The sequence below is a fragment of the Amblyomma maculatum genome, chromosome 10, assembly GCF_055883805.1.
Source record: "Amblyomma maculatum isolate TAMU_Amacu chromosome 10, ASM5588380v1, whole genome shotgun sequence".
Classification (NCBI taxonomy): Eukaryota; Metazoa; Arthropoda; class Arachnida; order Ixodida; family Ixodidae; genus Amblyomma; species Amblyomma maculatum.
The window spans coordinates 127541995-127565445 of record NC_139353.1 but is presented as its reverse complement, the minus strand read 5'-3'; the positions used below and the strand labels follow the sequence as shown (position 1 = coordinate 127565445).

The 23451-nt window shown below is 49.1% G+C and overlaps 1 protein-coding gene across 1 annotated transcript in view; it reads left to right on the top strand.

Annotated features, from left to right (window-relative positions):
• Positions 1 to 23451, top strand: part of LOC146177433 (uncharacterized) — a 43801-nt gene that overhangs the window by 19802 nt on the left and 548 nt on the right. The window lies entirely within an intron of this gene.

The window sequence follows — 23451 nt, the reverse complement described above, 5'->3', positions numbered from 1 at the left end:
TTCCCTCGCCACGACCAGTCTGAATCCAGCGGCGCGCGCTCCCTCGACCGTTTTTATTTTCGCGCTCGCGGAGAGCCACGCCCCACCTCCCGCCAAACGCGGAGGAGGAAGGGGAATTTGTATTGCGGAGGCTAGACGACCTCGGGCAGGAGAGTGAAAAACCTTTGCGAGGGAACGGAAGGAGAGAGGCATGATAGAATCGGGTGATTGCGGTGCCTGTAACTGCGTTATTAGTTACTCTTTTCAAAAACATTTTGCGGCCTTGCGTTCTAGGGGCGAAGTCGCACAGTCACCGGGGAAGAAAATATTTTCGACCGGAGGGTGGACAGTGGGCCTTTAAGGCTGCCCCGTTCTTTTGACTATGCTAAATTTTTCCTTGGTTATATTTTGTTATGTCGGACACTTTTCACCTATTGATTACCTTTGATAGCTGTTCGAGTTTTATCCTGTCTGCTGAGTTGGAGGATTTCATATTTGGTGCTTCTTAATCAAATCGTTTGTCTGCTTAGATAATTGTATCCTCTGTGACAATCCTACCTCCTGCTTCTGCTGCACATTCAATTATTTCCCCGAAGTTATCGCTAATCACATCAACATTAAGGTGGTCTTCCTCGGGTAATGCTGATTATTTTTTTCTGTAGCGAGACCTTCAACTCTTCTACCTGCTTTCTCACCGCCAATTCATTGACGGACGTCTTCCTTACCAACCTATTTCGTCCTTGCTTCAATTCTAGGCTAATTGCAGACCTGACCATCCTGTGATAACCGCATCGCACATCTCGGATCACATCTACATCCTGCACAATGACAGGGCTATATACAGTATGAAGTCAATTTAATTTTGAATTGCCCCTTTAAGGCTTTTAATGTTCACTATCGTTTGTTTTGTTTGCTGAAGAGGGTATTCATGCTCTTCATGAAAAATTTGTCCTGTAGCCCTCAGTAAGCCCTATGATATCCCATTTCATGCCCGCTAGTTCCTTGAAGAGGGCTGCTAAACTAGCCTCACTAATGGGGTTCTAGCGGTAAGCTTTGCCGGACTCAGTTATTAATAGAGAGTTTTAGCTTACCATGATCCGTGATCCGCGATCCGCTACCGTGATCCACCACTGCGCGTTCCACTGCGCATGCCCCGACTTCCCTTGACGCTGATAGATGGCGCCACATACTGGATGTCGGCACGCAGACCTGCCGCGTCGGGACCAATCAGCTTGAGTACCCCGCCCACGCGCGGTAAAGAGTCACGGTGGCGGATCGCGGATCACGGTAAGCTAAATCTCTCGAATGGCGGCCTTTACGAAGCCAGATATTAAGGACTTTTAGCTTACCACTGCCGCTTACCGCGTCCACTGTTGCGGTTGTGGGAAGAATGTAAAAAAAATGCACGGGCCTGTTACTGGCTCTGTAGCTGAGCCACTTCCGCTGCCTTGTGCGGACAGAATATAGAGCAGAAAGAAAAAGAAGAGGGAGTGAAAGACCTGCGTCGTAACAGCCGTTGTCCACCACTGAAGCTGTGGAGGATGCAATGACGGCCTACATCAAATAAAAATTCGATGGCAGGCTAGCCCCCGCTGCAAGCGGCGTTGATCTACCACCAGTCTCAGCCCCGTATGGCCAGGAACAGTCACATAGAAAACCTTACCGCGTCCGTCTCCCGCTACCGCGCGTCGTGAGCATAGCAAGCGCTGATTTATCCCCGCCTGCGGAGTCCGCGTGAATTTGACAAGAACATGGAGCCATCTTTCGCCTTCGAGGTGATCTCCGCATCCGTACTGACGCTCGCGTGGTAGACGGTAGCGGTGAACGGTAGCGTTAAACTAAAAGGCTCTATTAGTACCCTCCGCCGTGTCACAGGTCTGAGAGCCTAAGTGTGCATTCAGACATCGCTTAAGCAGTGTAATTGCGCCTAAGATGAAAGATGATGTCCATTTGATGCTCGCTAGTTCTTCGAAGAGCACTGCTAAACGAGCCTTTCGAGCTAGGGCTCTAAGTTGCCAGGGTCAGTTTCTAATGGCGGCCTGTTCGGAGGCATATTCTAGTACCCTTCGCTGCATTACTGTCTGACCGCCGCCTTGGTTAGCTCTTTCGCATCTGATGAGGACTGCGGGCCAAGGTTATGTGGAATATTCTTAGAAGCGTGTGACTAATTACTATACTAGGGTGACCGGAGTGCGTTTCCGGAGTGTTCACCGGCATCACGTCGCACCGCAAGCTTGTTTATGTAATTCCATCGACTCGCGGACGTTTTAAATTATGGTTGGGTATCGTGTGGCATCGCGATTAGAACCCCGGCCCTCGTGTACGTGAGGCGCATGTTCTACCTCTACGCCAATGCTAAAAGTCAGTTCAATAAAGATGCGCTTGCACTTAATGTTGGTAATTTCAATTGCATAAGTTTGTATGAGGAAGGTGAGTTGAAATTTTCATCGACCGCGAGCGTTTATTGGGACTGTTAGGACATGAAAACCGCACTCCGCTTCCATTTCCCTGCCTATTGCAATGGACAATGACACTGTAATTACCGGCCGTGCTTCAGGTCAAGGGCAAGATTGCAAATGCTGATGCTTTGAGTCATCCGCAACTTGCTAAAGCGTCGCCGCAGGATCTCAGGCTGTTCAGCACCCACAAGTCCTCTCAGCACTTGCGATAGAAGCAGCAACTGATCATGACCCCACGTTAGCCTCCCTGCACAGCGTGTTGAGGTCGGGAAGGAATCTGCCACATGGGCAGGTGTTTCGGTTTTTTTCAAACCGGAGTTCCCAATTTCCTTGTAGCACGCAGGCTTCCGTCACATAGATAATATTATATTATCTCTGGGACGGAAGGCTGTGTGCTACAAGGAAATCGGGTGGTTGTGCCTGAGTCATTAAGAGCAGCTGCGCTGGATCTGCGGCAGGAGTGCCATCCTGGAGTTACGGCCCACTTTCATAAGAATGACCTCGTCAATCTCTGGCCAACAAACGTGACCGCGAATGAAAAAAAAAATGAAGTTGTTCGCGGTCACGTGTGTTTGCCAGAGATTGACGAGGCATTGTTATGAAAGGCCGTAACACCGACTGACATGTGCATAGAAAGCCTCCCAGAACGCCATCGCAATTATCCGAGAGAGCGCCTAATTGATTACACAAAGATTGTGAGGGATAGTTTCAAGACATGTACTTTTGAGTACTTATGGATGCATACTCGGAGTAGAGGTGGGTCGGGTTCCATCGCCATCTGCGGAAGCGACAATTGCATGCCTGCGAACTATGTTCACTAGCCATGGATTGCCTGTGACGAGGTGAACGACAATCGTCCAGCATGCACTTGCACATGGCACAAGTTGTTCCTGGCTCAGAGTTGTGTACAGCCTATCCTGATTCCACCATACCATCCTGCTTCAAATGGGGTCGCAAATATGGCTGTACAAACCATAAAAGACAATTTTAAGAACGTACAACTAGGGGAGTGTGAGTGCCGAGTCGCAAGGCTCTTGCATGCTTACATACTGAAAGACGCTTCATGCTCTCTCTCACTGGTCGTACCCCTGTCGGTGTTCCCTTGTGGGTTCATGATTCGGCGTTCGAGGTTTGCAATGTACGTACCTGCTGAATCCAGGCTGGTGCACCACAGTGGGCCTGGGGCAATAACATAAAAATTCACACAGTGATCTGGAGCCAGGAGGGAGCCAGTGCCTGATACACTATGGACCAAAATGTTTAGACCAGGGCCTAGGTGAGTACCAGCAATCGAAAGAGTAGTAACCAATTTGTCATGAATCAAGGTAATACTGGAGGATAGCACGGTGTGGCACAGCCATGGAGATCACCTGCGGCGCCGACTGGCAGCACATATGAGGGATTTAAGTGAGCTGCGGTGGCAAGCAACCAACGCAGAGGCAAAGAATGGACTGCGGTGAAGGACCCCCATACACCATTAGATTTGTTCTACAAGCTTCACCCAGTGAAGCAGATGAAACAATTCCAATGGGAAGTTAGACACAACAGCATATGCCAGCCGCAGTGGAATAAAACACCATCGTTCTTGCTGCCTTCTGATGAGCTCACAAACAGTGCATCGAGATTCGTTCAGAGTTCGCTGGCCCTTGCTACGGTATTCATCATAGTTTCAACTAGGGCAGAAAGAGTCTTGGGATTATAGTGAGCTAAGATTGTAGTAACCAGCATCGCCAACGTGTTGTGCCGGTAACCAGCAGCATCAAGGTGACCGGGTGGACATTCATGTGACTTTGACTGCACGCGGTGCCCGTGTGAGAGGCATTAGGGCTAGGAGCGACTGATAACCGCCAACTGACCGCATGTAGTCGTAGTCGTGTTGATAAACGTTCTCGTAAAGTGCAACACTGCTGTACCAGGCTCTGCTACAACGGCAGGGTCTCTTTGGTCAGCAGTTGGCTTGTTAGTGCAATGCAACGACAGGTCCAGTTCAGCAGTACTGGTCTGGGTGTCTATCGCCGGGGAGACCATCAGCGAAGGCGGCAACGCAGGGCCTTCGGCGCTGATCGAATAACCATCTCGCAAAATTAAGGCGAAAACTTTTAATGGCTCATGCCCGCGGTCACGATAGTGTCCATCTGTCCATTAAACTTTAGTTTGAGTATGTCATCTATGATGCAGTATGTTCTACCTTGAAATAATGATGACGTCATGAGTGGTGGTGGTGGTCATGAGTGAGTGGTGATGAGCGAGGGGGCCCTCGACCATATACTTTGGGAATGCCCTAAGTCTCCTGGCGCTAAGGAGAACATTAAAGTAGAGAAGCCTGGGTGACCCTCCTGCTAAGCGACGTTCCCGCTGACCAGCAAAGAGCCGTCCGCCTGGGGCTGAGACCGCAAATAACCAATGTATACTCGTCTGTCCTTAGTCGCAGAGGTTGCAGCCCCCGTTCTTCAGGCCTGCGTGTCAGGACTGGGAGTAGGGGGTTTTGTAAATTGGTGAAAAATAATGTTGCGATGAGGCGAAAGCATCTGTAGCGCGGGGGTCCGAAACCCTCCACTACGGCACCGCTCTCTGTCTTTCTTCACACACATCTTCCTTCCTTTCCTTACAACTCGGTCAAGGTGTCTGCGGAGAGCTGTGAGGTACTGCATCTTTTCTTTTCTGCAAACCAATTCGAAACGCCGCCGATACCTACTGTACGGCATCTGCTTCTATATGCTTTGTTGTGCGGCGTTCGAGGAAGCGCCAAATCAAAGGCGCCGCACGGATGCCTGAAAGGAACGCCCGGCGGGGTCTGCTTTGTGTACGTGTGATGTTATAACAACTTTATGCTTCCACCAGAAAATCAGGCCCCTTATTCCTCGCCCCTGGCCCGCAGGCCTAAGGGACGGGAGCCGGGAACTCCGCGATCTGAAGCAGGCAGAGGTCCTGGTTCTTTGCGGTTTCTACCGCCAGGCGGATGGCTTGTGATGATGCTTAAAACTTTATTTTCCACCGATTTAGGAGGCCCCCTACTCTTCGCTCCTGCACGCAGGCCTCAGGAGCGGAGGCCGGAACCTCAGCGACTAAGGACTGACGAATATACATTGGTCATTCGCGGCCTCAGCCGCCAGGCGGACGGCTTTCAGTGGTGACGTCGCTTCGCAGCAGGGTTACCCAGGCTTCTCTACTTTTAATACTGTCCCTAGTGCCCGGCAACTTAGGGCATTCCCAAAGTATAATGTTGAGGGTCCCCCTGCTTCGCAGGCTTTATATTTATCGTTTTTTCTCTCATCTATCTGGCTGTGAAACAACTAGACAGGGTTTGGAAAATTTCCGGCTTGTAATCGCCGCCAGGCTATGGCCTCTTTATTATTTAAACTAGGATCCGGTGGCGGCATCACACGTCTTCGTAATCTATATTTTTCGATGATTTCTTTATAGGTTTGCAAACGTTCGTCCATCTCCTTGCAGTCGGGCGCTCCGCGTTTGCCCGGAAGTAGAGATCTCGGGATAAATCATGGGTCACCTCGTTGCCGGGGGCGGACGTGTGTGCTGGGACCCAAATTAGGATGATTTTGCGATTGATTTTAGCTGCAGCTGATAGAATTCGGGCGGCTTCTTGGGAGACTCTGCCTTTACCGATATTTCAGATAGCAGTTTTACTGTCGCTAAAGTTCAATCTAGCCTTCGTTTCGACGCAAGCGAGCGCTATTGCAACCTCTTCAGCCGTGTCCATGTTTCTGCTTCGGATGGTGGTAGAGACGACTGGTGCGCCGCTACCATCGATTACCGCGGCGACTGGCGACCCCGAGCGGCCGCTTGCGGCGACGTAGGCAACTTCTTTTGCTCTGAATTCTTTTGCTCTTTTAACCAGTGCTTCTGCTCTCTTTTCTCGTCTCTCCTTGTGGTATTCTGGGTGGGTGTTGCGGAGAAGAGGACGGAAAATGATGTTCTCACGACATTGTGGCGGTAGGGCAAACTTGTTGGCTGTGCCCCTATCTGTTTTTCGACCCACCCATTCTAAGATGGTTCGACCCGTGCTTGACCTACTTAATCTCTCATGTTGGGCGATTCTCACCGCTTTAGCAAGTTCCGTCCATCTATTATGCACTACCATTTCTAGCAGCCGTTCCGTAGAGGAGGAGATGGGTAGACCCAGCGCCCTCTTGACGCGATGCCTGATGAGCGCGTCTATCTTATCTTTTTCATTTGATGACGTCATCATTAATCAAGGTACGGCATGCTACACCACTGATGATGTCATCATTTATTTCAATGTGTGAGATACTACACAAATGACGAATAATTTATTATTAATAATTAATAATAATATTAATTAATGATTATTAATTTCAAGGCACAACATACAGCACTTATGTTGTAATCGCTTATTTCGAAGTGCGACTTCCCCGGTGAAAAGACGAACCGTCCTAGCAGCTCACGGCGATTACAGTAGTTGAGGCGACACAATTGGACAGTTTGTCGGTTACGTCGGTGGAAATCAGCTGGTGGCTTCACGGGTTCGACGATGTACTTGACTAGAGAAGTACGCTCGAGGATGCGATACGGTCCACGATATTTGGGGAAGAAGTGTGTAGGAGAGACCGGCGGCCGTAGATGGCACGCGAAGCTTACGAGCGAGCCGGGTGGGAAGCTGTGAGGAATGTGATTAGAGTCGAAGCGAGATTTTTGCCATCCCTGACGTCCAGAAGTCAAAGGCCTTAGCGTGCTTGGAAGCTTCAGAGACAGTGGTGCATTCGGACGGCTCAGGCCGAGAAGGAAAGATCGTGCCCAGCGGAGAGGAAGATTGGCGTCCGAACAGCAGAAACAACGGTGAGAAACCAGTAATGGTCTGCGGGGCGGTGTTATAAGCATGCATAAGGAATGGCAGGAGCCGGTCCCCGTCAGAATGGTCTGGCGCGGCGTACATGGAGGGCATGTCGCCAAAGGTGGAGTTAATCCTTTCTGTCAAGCTATTCGTCTGTGTACAGTATGCGTTTGTAGTCCAGAGAGTGATGTTACATTTTTGCAATAAAAGTTCTACTACTGCGTAGAGGAAGACACACCGTCGATTTATAGCTCAACAGTTAGCGGGGTGCACCATGGCGCAGTATTAGGCGGTGCAAGATGAAAGATAGATGCAACACTGGATGCCGTAGTGTGAAGGAGAGCAGCGGTTTCAGCGTTACGAGTAAGGCGGTCAATGTGTACACGATAACTCAGAGGTTGCCGGCAGGAGTGTGTGGAAGCAATTCGTAAAGGTCGATCCCAAATGTGGTCGCAATGCCGCCAGGTGGAAGGAAGAATATGCATCGAGCCGACTGAGGTGTGTGGGCCAGAATTGCGACGTTGGCAGTCGGCGCACGAGCGGACGTACTAGCGAGCATATTTAAACATACCACGCCAGTAATAGAATAATAGCGGAGGCGAAGACGTATGTTTTAAAGGCGCGGGAATGAGCGTACTGTGGGTCATCATGAAAGAATGCTCAGATTGTGACCTGAAATGGGCAGGTACGACAAGCAGCCAGTTCCCACTGTCAGATCTGTAGTTACAGCGGTACACGAGGCCGTAGCGAATGGTGAAGGTAGCAGCCTGGCGGCGGATAACCTGAGGTATTGGGGTGGCCGATAGATCCGATGATAAGACGAGCTATCCAAGGACCCTGTTTTTGCTCGCCGGCTATGTTGTGCAAGGGATATGTCACTGAAGAGCATTCGACGCGGGAACGGCAGGCGCTGAGAGGTGGTAAGGGAGAGCGGAACAGGCATCGGCGTCGTTGTGCTTCCAGCCGGAGTAACAAATTACACGAATATCGTATTTTTGGAGACGAAGAGCCCACCGGGCTAGTCGGCCTGTAGCGTATGTTAAAGAGCGCATTCAGTACAACGAATGGTGGTTCGTGACGACATATAAAGGGCGGCCGTACACATATGGGTGAAACTTGGAGATCGCCCAAATGAAGGCTAAGCATTAAGTTTCTGTGACTGAGTAATTAGGTCTGCTTTGGTTAACGATCGACTCGCGTTGGCAACGACGTGTTCTTGAAAACCGGGATTGCTTTGCGTAAGAGCAGGACCGAAGCCACTGGTATCAGCGCAAGGTTGTGGATGCAGTGTCGCAGGCTTTCGGCCAACCGCTCAAGTAGTAGCCACCGCGCAGGAGGATCGTCAGAGGTAATAGGCACGTAATCTTGGTCAAAGCGTCGGAAATAGAATAATAGCCGAAAAAGTAGCGGGGTTCTTTAATAGTTGGTGGCTAAGAGAACTTGGCGGCGGCGCGAAGCTTTACAGGATAGGAAGTACGCCGTCTTTGGAGACGACGTGGCCTAAAATCATGAGTTCGTGAGCGCCAAAGCGACATTCCTTCGGAATACATTGGAGCCCGGCTTGGACCAAAAGCTTGAACATGCACTTAAAACAGAGAAGGTGGCTCTCAAAATCAAAGAGAAGATGGCAATGCCATCTAAACAGCAGACAAGTTTTCCATTTCAGGCCATGGAGAATCGAATTCATCATGCGCTCAAAAGTGGCCGGCGCATTACAAAGTCCGAAGAGCATGACATTGAGTTCGTATAGGCCATCAGTTGTGACAAAAGGGGTCTTGGCGTGTGCGGCATCCGTTAGAGCGACTTGCCAATATCCTGATCGCAGGTGTGAAGACAAAGAGAATTCAGATCCTTGTAAGTAGTCGATGGCATAATGAATTCGAGGCAGCGTATTTGCACGCGACGTTTTTGCAGGTTATGTTGTTAAGGCGTCGATAATCAGCGCTAAAACATATATTGTCATTCGTTTTTTTTACAAGGACGACAGGTGAGACATGCGGACTACTGGAAGGCTGAATGACACACTGCTGAAGCGGTCGTCCACTTCGTCTGTAATAATCTGTCGTATGGGTGGTATGGGCGTTTGCGCAGACACGGTATTGGCGTTTCCGCAGCGGTTTGTGGGCGCCGGTATCAATCTTGTTGGCAGACTTGCGACTGAGTCGCCTTCATGAAATATCAAACGAAGAGAGATTCTAAAAAGTGAGAAAGCTGGACTCACTGTGGTGGGAGGAGGCTTACGTCGACAAAACCAGGAAAGACAGGCTGCAGCAGAAGCTGCAGACTCAGGCAAAGACAGTGCGTAAAAAGAGAGAAGGAGTCAATGCAATGGTCTAGGATTATGAAGTCATCGATGAGCTGGAAATGAAAAGGCACTCACCACGGAAAAAAGAGCAGGGGCGCAGTAAAGCGACGGAGACATGAATTAGGCTGCAGCCGTTTTGAACGGTGAGCACAGCGGAGGGTAGAAGCAGTGCGTGACGAGATGCGAAGCTTTCGGAAGGGGCGAGTGGTGGAGATTAGCGCGGAGCTGAAGATAAGAAATCGAGCGCTTCGGTGATGGAGAATGGCGGCGAGCAGGCGGTCAGTCGGCAGCGGAATCAAGGTCGACGGAAGAGGAGGTACGTAGCGTGTGTTCAGAAGGCGCGTAGGCGTTGGGTCGGGAGTAACTGCAGGCGGTACGACGCGTCGATGGCAATAACGCAAAATGTGTCCAGGGACACCACACTCATAATTAATCGGTAGATTCTGCCGAGTTCGCCAAGGGTTCGAACGAAGAGGGATGGGCCGCTGGGGAATGAAAGCGGATGGCGGTGGCGGAGGGCAGAACAGGATATCCCAATGGGCGTGTTGGCGCCTGAGGACGTCGCCGTACTTCGGGGGAGCTGTGACGGGAGACTAAATGGCTCTTATGTCAGTATTTCCACCACGTTTCCTGTTCTGTGCTTCTTTGCTTTGAGGTTTCGTCCAGTGCAGCTTTTGATCGTTTTGGCGATCACGAAAGCAGACAAGTTAGCTATCGCTTCATTGTCAGTGAGTGGATTATCAATAACTTTGAAGAGGTTTCCGTTTTCTATGGCATCAGTTTGATTTCTGTGCGGCCCCTTCTGCAGGGCCGATCGGTTTTCTTTTTGTTGAGTATTCTATACGGCATGTATACAGTACGTGTTCCTGAAATTCTGATGCCTCTGAATCCCACTCACACAGACGAAGGTCCCGGAGCCCCTCGCCTGGTAGACAAGTAGTCCACTGGCCGAAGCTTGACCATGAGCTCCACCGCCACTGTTCATGGTTTCTGCCCTTCACCTCCCAACCTATCCGCACGGTATTAATGACAGCTTCAGTATCGGCGTTAGGGATCTTTGGTGGCGCCAAGAATCAAAGCCTCGTTACACATTGTGCACATGTGGATGCCTTGTAAAGAGCACATATTGTAACGAGTACAAGGCAGCGATCACTGATCGCAACAATTCCACGTGCTACACTGAGTTTCGTCCTCTTTGTCCTCTTTTCTTCTTTGTCCTCTTTTCAGTGAGGCACGCGGCATTACCCCTCCCCCCTCCCTCTTCGAAAGCGGCGATTCGACGCTGGGAGTCTCCTCAGATTATGCACACAGGAGAAGCAGGGAACACAAAGCTACAAACGCGCAAAATATCACTGCCTCTCATAATACGGTTTCATCCACACTACATGAACAGTTTCAGCACTTGAGCGCCGCCGGGTTGAAGGTCGTTGGCCCCGAGCAACAACTTCGTAAGTCACGTTACTAAGACGCCGAATGACCTCGTATGACTCAAAGTAACGGCGAAGTAGTTTCTCGGAGAGTCCTCGACGGCACACTGGTGTCCACACCCATACAAGATCACCAGGTTGGTAGTGAACGTCTCGGTGTCGGAGGTTGTACCGACTGGCATCGCGATGTTGTTGATGTTGAATACGGCATCGTGCGAGCTGGCGCGCTTCTTCGGCCCGCTGTAGAAATATGTCGTCTGCATAAGCGTTGGTGACATCGTCGCCATGATTTATGGGTAGCATAGCGTCCAACATTGTGGTGACGGGACGACCGTAGACTAGCTGGAATGGCGCAAGACGCGTCGTCTCCTGCTCAGCCGTACTGTATGCAAAAGTTGCATACGGAAGGACTTCATCCCACGTGCGATGCTCAACGTCGATGACATGGAGATCATGTCTGCAAGCGTTTTATTGAGGCGTTCAGTCAGTCCATTTGTTTGCGGATGGTAAGCAGTAGTCCTACGATGACTTGTGCGGGTAAGACTGAAGAGAGGCTGCATTAGTTCGGCCGTAAAGGTTGTACCGCGGTCAGTAATAATAATCGATGGGGCACCGTGGCGCAGTACGATGGCCTTGAGAAAGAAACTGGGCTACTTCAGCAGCAGTTGCACGGGAAAGTGGCTGTGTTTCGGCATATCGCGTTAAGTAGTCCGTCGCCACTACTATCCATCTGTTCCCTGATGCAGACGTTGGGAAAGGGCCCAGAAGATCCATGCCCACTTGCTGAAAAGGCGCTGTTGGTGGAAAGATCGGCTGAAGAAGCCCTGCAGGCTTCAGCGGAGGCATCTTTCGCCGCTGGCAATCTCGGCATGTTCTCACGTAGTGCTGGACTGAAGGCAGCAACTTAGGCCAATAGTACTTTTGCCGAATGCGTGCTAATGTTCGCGCGACTCCTAAATGACCAGTCGAAGGCTCATCGTGGCATGCGTGCAAGATTTCTGGCCGGAGGTCGGATGGCACAACGGCAAGAAACATTTCCTTGTTGTGCTGAAAGTTTCTCTTATATAGGACGCGATTGCGAATGCTGTAGGAGGATAAACCCAGCTACATCAAGGCCTTCGAGATGCTCAATAAGTGGGCGTAAACCAGGGTCAGCCCGTTGGCGCTGGGCCATGTCGGTGGTCGTGACGACAGCAAAAAACGGAAGTCATCGTCTTCTCGGTCGGGAGGGGCAGCATCAACTGGTGCACGAGACAAGCAATCGGCGTCGCTGTGCTTACGGCCGCTCTTGTATACAACCGTAATGTCGTAATCTTGGAGAAGGAGGCTCCACCTTGCAAGCCGTCCAGAGGGGTCTTTGAGGTTGGCTAGCGAGCATAACGAATGGTGGTCGCTCGCAGCCCTAAAAGGGCGGCCGTAGAGATAGGGTCGGGACTTAGTTATAGCCCAAACTACCGCGAGACATTCCTTTTCCGTGGTTGAATAGTTTGCCTCTGCTTTTGAAAGAGAGCGACTCGCGTAAGCGATAACGTTCTCAATGCCATTTTGCCACTGAATCGAAACGGCCCCGAGTCCAAAATTACTGGCATCGGTATGAAGATCCGTAGCAGCTTTTTCATCAAAATGGGCCAGTATCGGGGTGGCCTGCAGTCGTCGGCGTAACTCGTTGAAGCCATCCTCTTGATCATCTTTCAACGCAAAAGGAACATTGTCTCGGGTAAGAAGCGTAAGAGGCTCGGCAATCGCTGAAAAATTCTCGACGAAACGCCTGTAATAGGCACAAATTCCCAAAAACCTTATAACGGACCTTTTGTCGGTTGGGCGCGGAACGTTTTCCACAGCAGCAGTCTTGTCGGGATCCGGTTTCACGCCCTCAGCACTAATACCATGGCCAAGAAAGCGGAGCTCCTGGAATCCGAAATGGCATTTCTGTGGTCTTATCGTCAGTTGGGCTGAACGCAGCGCCTGTAGTACCATTCGCAGTCGGTCGAGGTGCTCCTCAAAACTAGCCGCAAAAATGACGACATCGTCAAGATACACTAGGCACGCTTGCCACTTCAGTCCAGAGAGAACGGTGTCCATCATTCGTTGGAAGGTTGTTGGTGCAGAACAGAGACCGAAAGGAAGCACTTTAAATTCATAAAGGCCGTCAGGGGTGACGAACGCTGTTTTCTCTCTATCCCTTTCGTCCACTTCTATCTGCCAGTAGCCATTCTTGAGGTCAAGCGACGAGAAATATTTGGCATTGCGTAGCCGGTCCAATGCGTCGTCGATATGTGGGAGGAGGTATACGTCCCGTTTCGTTAGCTGATTTAACTTATGATAATCGACGCAAAAACGCAAGGTGTTGTCTTTTTTCTTCACCAACACTACAGGGGAAGCCCAGGGGCTGGTAGACGGCTGTACCACGTCGTCGGTAAGCATTTCTGGCACCTGGTTCCGAATAGCCTCTCGTTCCATTGGCGACACGCAGTATGGGTGTTGTGAAATCGGCTTGGTCTCTGCGTCAACCATAATGCGGTGTTTGGCTATTGGGGTACGCCCAACTTTCGAAGACGTTGCAAAGCATCCAGCAAAATCCTGAAGGAGCTCTGAGTCGCCGCCGCTCAACCACCGACAGATTGGGATTAATGTCCACAGTTGATAAAATGTCGGGTACATCGCATCCGGCTGGCGACGGCGGCGCCAGAGTACAGATGTTCGCTGGCTCAATAAAATCGGCAACATAGGCGGTGGCCGTTCCTTTCGCAATGTGCTGAAACTCGGTCCTGAAATTTGTAATCTAGAGCTTCGCACAACCGTCCCGCAAGCGAACCAGTCCTCTTGCAGCGCACATCCCTTTCTCAAGAAGCAGGTCCGCGTTTCTCTCTGCCAGTACGTCGCGGTCGCATGGTGAGTCACTTTCTACCAAGACCATAATGCTGCTCCTTGGCGGGACCGTAACGTCAGCAGCTGTAATACGTAAGACGGGCGTTGATGAACCGTCGACGCTAGATCTCGCAATGGCTTGGCTCGGCGAAAACGTCACACCTGGTTCTCGCAAATAATTATCGTACCGTTAGCCTGTAAGAAGTCCAAGCCGAGTATGACGTCTCGCGAACAGTGGGTAAGTACAACAAAGTCGCCAACATAAACAAATCCGTCAATTGCAAATCTCGCAAAGCATCTTCCAGTCTGGGTAATGAGGTGTTCCGCTGCAGTGCGGATCGAAGGCCTAGTCCACTCGGTTAAAACTTTCTTCAATTTCCTGGCTAATCCACTGCTCGTAACTGAATAGCCCGCCCCCGTATCACCACCACCACCACCACCACCACCACCACCACCACCACCACCACCACCACCACCACCACCACCACCACCACCACCACCACCATCATCATCATCATCATCATCATCATCATCATCATCATCATCAGCCTGATTATACCCACTGCAGGGCGAAGGCCTCTTCCATATTTCTCCACTTAACCCGGTTCTGTGCTAGCTGCATCCACTTGACCCCTGTGAACTTCTTAATCTCATCCGCCCACCTAACTTTCTGCCGCCCCCTGCTACGCTTTCCTTCCCTTGGAATCCAGTTTGTTACCCTCAGCGACCATCGGTTATCCTCTCTTCGCACTACATGTCCTGCCCATGTCCATTTCTTCTTCTTAATTTCTACTAGAATGTCGGTAACTTGAGTTATTTCTCTGACCCACTCTGCACGCTTTCTATCTCTTAATGTTACCCCTACCATTTTTCGTTCCATAGCCATCTGGGTTGTCCTCAACTTAAGTAGAACTCTCTTGGTTAGCCTCCACGTTTCAGCCCCATAGGTGAGTACAGGCAAGATGCAACTGTTGTATACTTTCCTCTTGAGCGATACCGGTAAGCTGCTAGTCATAATCTGCGAGTGCTTGCCAAATGAGCTCCATCCCAATCGTATTCTTCTTGTTATTTTCTTTTCGTGGTCCGGGTCTGCGGTTAATACCTGTCCTAAGTAGACATATTCGCCTACTACTTCCAGTATTTCGCTACCTAATGTAAACTGCTGTTCCTTCCCGAGGCTGTTGAACATTACCTTAGTCTTCTGCATATTGATTTTCAAGCCTACCTTTCTACCTTTCCTATCTAGGTCATCAATCATTATTTGCAGTTCATCCCCCGAGTTGCTTAGCAAGGCAATGTTATCCGCAAATCGCAGATTACTGAGGTATTCTCCATCTACCCTTATCCCTAACTGCTCCCATTCCAAGTCTCTGAATACTTCCTCTAAACAAGCTGTGAATAGTACTGGGGAGATTGTGTCTCCTTGCCTAACACCTTTCTTTATGGGAATTTTGTTACTTTCTTTATGCAGAACTATGGTTGCTGTGCAGCCACTATATATATCTTCCAGCACTTTCACGTACGGCTCGTCTACCCCCTGATTTCGCAATGCCTGCATCACCGCCGAGGTTTCAACTGAGTCAAATGCTTTTTCATAATCAATGCATGCTATGTATAAGGCATGGTTATATTCCGAGCATTTTTCTATCACCTGATTGATGATATGGATTTGATCGATAGTAAAGTACCGTTTCCGAAACCCTGCTTGATCCTTTGCTTGATTGCAGTCTAAGGTTGTCCTGATTCTATTAGCGATTACCTTAGTAAATACCTTATACGTAACAGACAGTAAGCTGATTGGTCTGTAATTTTTAAGGTCCTTAGAGTCCCCTTTCTTGTGAATGAGGATAATGTTTGCATTCTTTCATGGTTCCGGTACCGTCGATGATAACAGGCACTGCGTATACAGGGTGGCCAGTTTTTCTAGAACGATATCCCCCCCCGTTCTTCAGCAAATCTGTAGTTATCCTCTCTAGCAGATTTTCCCCTTTCCATAGTTTCTAGCGCTTTCTTGACCTCGCCCTTCGTCACTGGTGGAACATCTGACTGTTTTTCCCTACCGCCAATCTCATTGCGGTCCTGACTATTTTGGTTACTGTAGAGATCTGTATAGAACTCCTCGGCTACTTTGACTATCTTTTCCATATTAGTGATGACGTTGCCCGCCTTGTCCCTTATCGCATACATCTGGTTTTTGCCTATGCCCAATTTCTTCTTTACCGCTTTAAGGCTTCCCCCGTTCTTTACAGCATGCTCAATTTCTTCCATGTTATATTTCCTTATATAGGCAACCTTGCACTTATTGATTAGCTTTGATATCTCGCCCAATTCGATCTGGTCTGTTGGATTGGAAGCTTTCATACTCTGGCGTTTCTTAATCAAATCTTTCGTCTCCTTAGACAGCTTACCGGTATCCTCTCTAACTATCCTACCGCCTACTTCTACCGCGCACTTAGTGATGATATCTCTGAAATTATTGTTCCTTGCCTCTAGGGTAATGTCGCCATCCTCAGTTAGAGCTGAATACCTATTCTCTAGCGAGATCCTGAACTGTTCTGCCCTCCCCCTCACCGCTAATTCGTTGATGGGTTTCTTTCTTACTAATCTGTTGCGTTCCTTCTTCAGATTTAGGCTAATTCGGGACCTCACCATCGTGTGGTCACTGCATCGCACTTTCCCGATTACCTCTACATCTTGCATAATGGCGGGGGTTGAACACATTATGAGGTCGATTTCATTTTTAGTCTTTCCGTTAGGACTTTTCCATGTCCATTTCCGGTTCTTCCGTTTGCTGAAGAAGGTATTCATGATTCGTAAGTTATTGCGCTCTGCAAACTCAACTAGCAACTCCCCCCTGCTATTCCTAGAACCAATGCCATAGTCACCTACTGCCTTGTCTCCTGCCTGTTTTTTCCCTACCTTGGCATTGAAGTCGCCCTTTAGTACAGTATACTGCGTCTTTACTTTTCGCATTGCCGATTCTACATCTTCATAGAAGCTTTCAACTGCCTGGTCGTGATAACTACATGTATGTGCATAGGCCTGTACAACCTTCAGTTTATACCGCTTATTAAGCCTAATTGCGATGCCCGCAACCCTCTTATTAATGCTATAGAATTCATCTGTATTATCCGCTATATACTTATTGACAAGGAAACCTACTCCTAGTTGTCGCCTCTCTGGTAAACCTCGATAACACAGTACATGCCCATCCTTCAGTACAGTATATGCCTCATTCGGCCTCCTAACCTCACTAAGCCCTATGACATTCCATTTCATGCCCTCTAGTTCCCCTAACAGCACTGATAAACTAGCTTCACTAGCTAGGGTTCTAGCATTAAATTTTGCCAGGTCAGTTTCCAATGGCGGCCTGTCCAGCGGAGCCAGGCTTTCTTAGCACCCCCTGCTGCGTCACAGGTCTGACCGCCGCCGTGGTCAGTTGTTCCGCAGCCGCTGGTGACTGAGGGCCGGGGTTTTATGGAGATTATCGTAGGAGGTTGCGGCCAATTACTGCACCAGGGTGGCCAACTCCTGTTCTGGTGAGGGAGTGCGTTGCCGGAGGTGTTCACCGGCATCAGGTCGCACCCCAAAACTGTTTATGCAATTCCATCGACACGCGGATTTTTTTTTTCATCCGGTGGAGAATTGCGCGGCACCGGGATTTGAGCCCCGGTCCTCTTGCATGCGAGACGGATGTTCTACCGCTACGCCACCGCTGCTCTATCCCCCGTATCAACTAACGTTTTAATGAGAAAATCGTCGATAGAAACCGGTATGTCCGAAGCTGCGCACTCAGGTTCATCGTTACATGACGCCGTCTGATCGCCGTTATCTTGTACTAAATTTGTTGATGGATGTTCGACACTTCGCTGGTCAGCGGCCTCACCTCCGCAGGTCGCTGTTCCTAGTTTTGCTGACTGCTCAGGGAGCGGGGGCTCGGCGCGCGGCGTGCGGCCAGTGCGGTAGGTAGATGGACGTAGACTTGGAGAACGATAACAGGAACAGGTAATGACGCGGGACCCGTATTGTGGGACGTCTGGAGGATTCGTATGCGTAGCCAAGTACTCTTCGATTTCGGGTGGTTGTTCACCACTCCGAGGACATCGTGCACGCAGATGAAAGCCACGAAGTCCGGCGCGGCGGTACGGACAGAACCTCAACATGTGACCGGTCTCACCACAGTGGTAACAAAGGGGCCGATTGTCAGGGGCACGCCAGACGTCAGTCCTCCGAAACCGTGCCTCAGCTAGAAGAGGAGAACGGCGCGGGCTTGGATCACGAGTAGGGGTGTCCACTCTGGCTCTGGGAGAATCGTACCCGCTATGATGCTAGTTGGGATGAGGCACAGTGGGGTTCACTCTTGGAGGATCACAGAGGGTATGCTGCTGAAGCACGGACGCGTACGTTGGCACACGACGTGGTGGTGGGTGCGCACCAGGCACAGACGATTCCGGGACGGCTTGCCTAACTTCGTCGCGAATGACCTCCGCGAGTGATGGAAGCCTCGGCGACAACGTTAGACACTGTAGCTGAATGTGTCTCAGCTCTTCTCTGACCACAGATCGAATAAGCTCCCTTAAAGCATCATCAGAACCATTGAAGCCGGAACCATAGACGACCGGTGAGATGGCGGACACGATACGGTTATAGTGCTGAGCCCTGTGTCGAAGTGTTTGTTCTATCATAGTGGCCTCTGTTAGAAAATCTGATGCTGTGCCAGGTAGATTGCGCACAAGCCCAGCAAATAGTTCTTGTTTCACCCCTGCATTAGGTGGTGCACTTTCTTCTCCTCTGACATATTCGGATCAGCACGCCTAAAAAGGCGAATCATGTCCTCGTAGTACATTCCAATACTTTCGTTAGGGGCTTGAACGCGAGATTTCAGCGCCGACTCCGCACGCTCTCTTCGGTCGTTGGCGGTGTAGGTCGCCAACAGCTGGCGACGAAAGAGGTTCCATGATGACAGTGTCGTTTCGTGGTTCACGAACCACGTCCGCGCTGAATCTTCGAGAGCAAAGTACACATTATAAAGCTTCCTTTGCTCATCCCAGCCGTTGTAATTGGCGACCCGTTAGAATTGGTCCAGCCAGTCTTCAGCGTCCTCATAAAGCTCGCCATGGTGGCATTCTGGACTGGAGGACAACGAACTGGGGTGAAGACTCTCCGTTAGCCGCAATGTTCGTGTTAGATCTATGCATGTTAGCGACAGGCGGGCAGGAAAGAGGCTAGAACTCTGGCGACTGACCTCGAAGGCAGCGGCTGCAACTGCGATGGACCGGTGTCAAATCCGTGGTGGCTCTCGGTTGCCATGGAGGGGTGGAACTTAGCAAAAAGGGAAATCGTGCCCGGCTGCTCCACTAGAAAATGTAACGAGTACAAGGCAGCGATCACTGATTGGAACAGTTCCTTCTTCTACTTCTTCCTTGATATTTGGCACATATCCACACACATACATACACACATACAGTGGCACATGCAGTTCCACGCGGTACACTCAGCTTCGTCTTCTTTGTCCTCTTTTCAGAGAGGCACGCGGCATTATTGTGCACCTAGTGTTATGTGATCGATTATGATGATTAATAGTGTGATGGTAGGATAATTGAATAGTGGATAGTAAAGACTAAAAATGAAGGAACAAGGGCGGTGAAAATAAATAATCTCATGGGTGTGCTGCTGTATTGAAACACGCGAGATGACCTGTGGCTGGTACTAGAGCAACAACACTTTCCGACATTGTACGGGAAATATGTAACAACGCGAGGTTTCATTTGAGGACGTGTTTTGTCGTTCTGATCAGCGGAAAAGCCACTATCATTAAATAATCGGTAAAGGAGCCTCTATAATCAAAATAGCATAAGAGTAGCAACAAATGAGGCAATAAGCACGAACGCTATTGTTTAAACGTTTCCCACGCTGTGTTTTGTTACTTCTAGGTAGAATTGTGAGGTGCTCTTTCAACCGAAATTCACCTTGTAAAACGCTTTAAGATGTCGACAAACATGTGTGCACAATTAGTAAATATGCATATTTAGCACGACAAACAGGCTGTACGAAATGTAGCATACCAAAATAACTTGGTGGCATGTGGCAAAAGCTGTAGCTATATATAGCGATTAGATGGCCTTCTATCACAATTACAACATATCGAATAAATCAGCAAACAGCAAAATATATAATTTTGTAATCCCCATACTTCGACCGCAAAAGCTAATGTCAATACTATCCAAGAGTCAGTGGTGAACGACATAACCTAAAATCTCCATCAGGTTTCAGGGGATGGTGGCAAATAGATTTTAAAATGGTAGGATGCTCTACATTAACCAGCATCCATGACGCACGACAATTCGTGAAAATTATTGTTATGCCACGATCCCACCTTAATTGAACCTCTTTCAGCAATCTTTTTCGGGCCAATGGCACTAGGACAGTCTTAGCAGGTAAGCATGTGCTTCACGCGAATAAGAAGAAAATGGCTGTTCGCTGCTTCATGACATGAGGCGGCGAGACGCTATTTTAATGATTTATGTAATGTATGTCCGCCCAATTATATAATTTGGATCTGTGTTGTTTTCTGGTTCACCTGCTTACAAAATTCGTCCGCTTGTTATTTTAGAGCCGGAAGCGCTTATAATGGGCCTTGGGCTCCCCATATTTGTGGCTAACAATGTATTATACCTTGAAGCCAGAATACCACCGTTGTTAGCTAGATTACAATTCTTGACTGTCCAGACGTATCTAAAAATATATGAATCACAATTCCACCGCTCCCTATCAATTTTTTGTTGCGAGCCAGACTCCTTTTTTGGAGTCAGATGGCCTCGGTTTCATACCCCGCAGGTAAGACTAGTACAAAATTTTTTACAACATTTGCACGTAGTCCTTTCTAACGTCCTTCCAACAAACGTAAGTGCATCTTCGGTTCAAATTGTCTATGATGACATTTTCCCAAATAATGCAAAACACTTATCACCTCACATTTTAAATGGATTATTAGGAGATCATTTACAAAGTATTCCCCGTTAGCATAATGGTAGCAACTGATGCTTCTCAATTTCACGAAATGGCCGGCATTGGAATATACTGTCAGCTTTTAGACTGGGCTTTTTCAGTCCGTCTTCCGGATTTTACCCTAATTTTCCAGACGGAGTTGCTGGCGGTGGTGCTTGCTCTGCGCAAACTAGACCCACCATACTCAACAGTGGCTGTAATTACAGACTCTTATTTCTTGTGCTTGTCGCTTTCTTCGAATATGGATTCACCAATATTAAACACTTTCCTTTCATTGCTCCCCTCACATTTTAGCCTCATACATATAGTGTGGGTACCAGGCCACAGTAATGTGACAGCCAGTTAGGTTGCTGATAGACTAGCTAAAGAATCTCTGAATGGCCCTGTGTTGCCCATCCTCCCGCCAACAGCGTACGTAACAGCAGCACGATTTTGGAGGCGTTCCGTATTAAGCACGCAGTCTGAATCTGGTTTATCATCGGATGACTACCTGCATCTCAAGTATTCCTGGAATAGGAAATCATGTCAATCAAGGCAGACTGAGGTCTCTCTACCAGGCTACGCTGTCGTGTTTCGCCCCTAAATTTCTATATGCACAGGTCTGGTTTGGCGCTTTCTCCCGTCTGCGCATTCTGCGGGGAACCGGAAACAACGGATCATTTGTAGATATTTTGCCGCCGTTTTACCATGATGAGAAAACTGTATTTAGAGAAGCCGATAAAACAGCTGGGTCTTAATTTGAGCAGCTATATTTTATTATCGTTCGGTGCCACCATGCTTAGGTACACCCACAGGTCTGTTTCTAACGCCATTCAAAACTTCGTAATAGAAACAAAACGTCTGCCTTGCTAATATGCTTTGAATTTTTAATCTGTACATATAAATCTTAGTATTCACATACTGCGTGCGTTAGTATTTACTCTTTTTATTTTGTTTTTCTTTTCATACATGCATTTCTTTCTGTATTCCCTAGCATTTATTTCTATTTATTTTTACGATGTAGTTATACATCTCAAAATCTAATATCTCTGCACCCCAACTCTTGGCTGATCCCCCTGAGTGAGTATGTGCCATCAAATTAGAGAACAACAATTTGATACATCAGGAGTGCGCCATAAAGTAGCTCGGTGTTACATATGACGCCTCTCTTATTTGGCAGACACACAGAGCAAACTGCTGCGAAAGAAGGGCGGTTGGAATGTTGTGTAGACACAGCAGCTCCGCTGCGGTATGCTCAGGCACGCTCTGTTGATTTATAAAATATATGTTCACCCAACTTGAGAATTTGGCTTTGGCCTGTTTTCGGGAGCCTCTACATATGAATTACGTCATCTTTTACAGCGCCCCTCCTCCGCGGTGGGCCCAAACCCAGTTTCGAATCTCGCTGCCTGCAAAGGTGGTTCAGTTTGTCTTGCAAAGGTATTTCCTTTGAGCCTCACCTGAAGTGCTCCCTTTGAGCCTCAGCTGCAGCAGAAAAAAAAAGCGCCACATAATGGGTTTTTGCCGCGTGAGGTGGACTTATTGTTGTCCGATGGCGGAACGGCTCATTGCCACATCGGCGCAACTATTTAGGCCGTGACCCCTTGTTCCAAGCATTTCATCCCAGAAGAGCCGAGCACCAGGACGGGAGAAAGCTTGTACCCATGAAAAACCAGTGGGTAATCGGCAGCACCAGGGATCGAACTCGGTACCTCCCGAATGCGAGGCGGATGCTCTACCACGAACGCTTGCGCCCTATTTCGGCCACTGGATTTCGGAAATTTTGCGGGAATCGACTCTATTCAGGGAGCGCTCACCGCGGATAATCAACACTCCAAGATAGGCCGACTTTTTCACAGATTTTTGAGGCTTAGGAGAACTTTGCAAGCAACGAGGGACACTAGGCCTAGTTAGGCGTAGGCAAACAAAGGCACCCCCGGCCGTTTAGAAGCTCGACGAAAATGGTGGAAACCGTGGAGGGAACGAGCATAGACCCTTCGGAGCTGAAAGAGCCTGGTCAGTGGTTTATTACTAAGAAAAGAGGAAAGGTGGTGCCACTTGAGAACGAGGAACATAGCATCACCGATGATCAAGGGAGAGAGCGAGCCGCGTCCAAGCTCGCCGGAAAGAGATTGGCAGCAAAGTCGGTTGAAAGGCAATCGATCAAGATACCTGACGGAGATGAGAAAACAATTCTCCCAGGCGCCTACTTAAGTACGGCAACATTTACCATGAGGAGTTGATCGCTCGCACCGCGAATATAAACATCAGAGAGGCCATGGAAGACACCTTCTCGGTAAACACAAAACAGTAGTCTATCCTCATCGCAAGACAGCGAAGAGCGGAAAAGAAAATACGTCGCAATACGCGTCCTCGAATTCGAGGGTCAGAAAATTGAAATCACGGCATACGTCGCTATGCCTGAAGACTGCGGCAAGGGGGTGGTTCATGACATTCCCCTTCGAATCACCGAGGAGGAAATAGTGCATAGTGCAACGGCTACGCACGATCAAAGGCAATCCCCCCCCATGCTAGGAGCCAGGCGCCTGGGCAGGAGCTCAACCACCGCGCTCATATTGTTTGAAAAACCAGAGGATCCGAGGTGGGATAAACTCT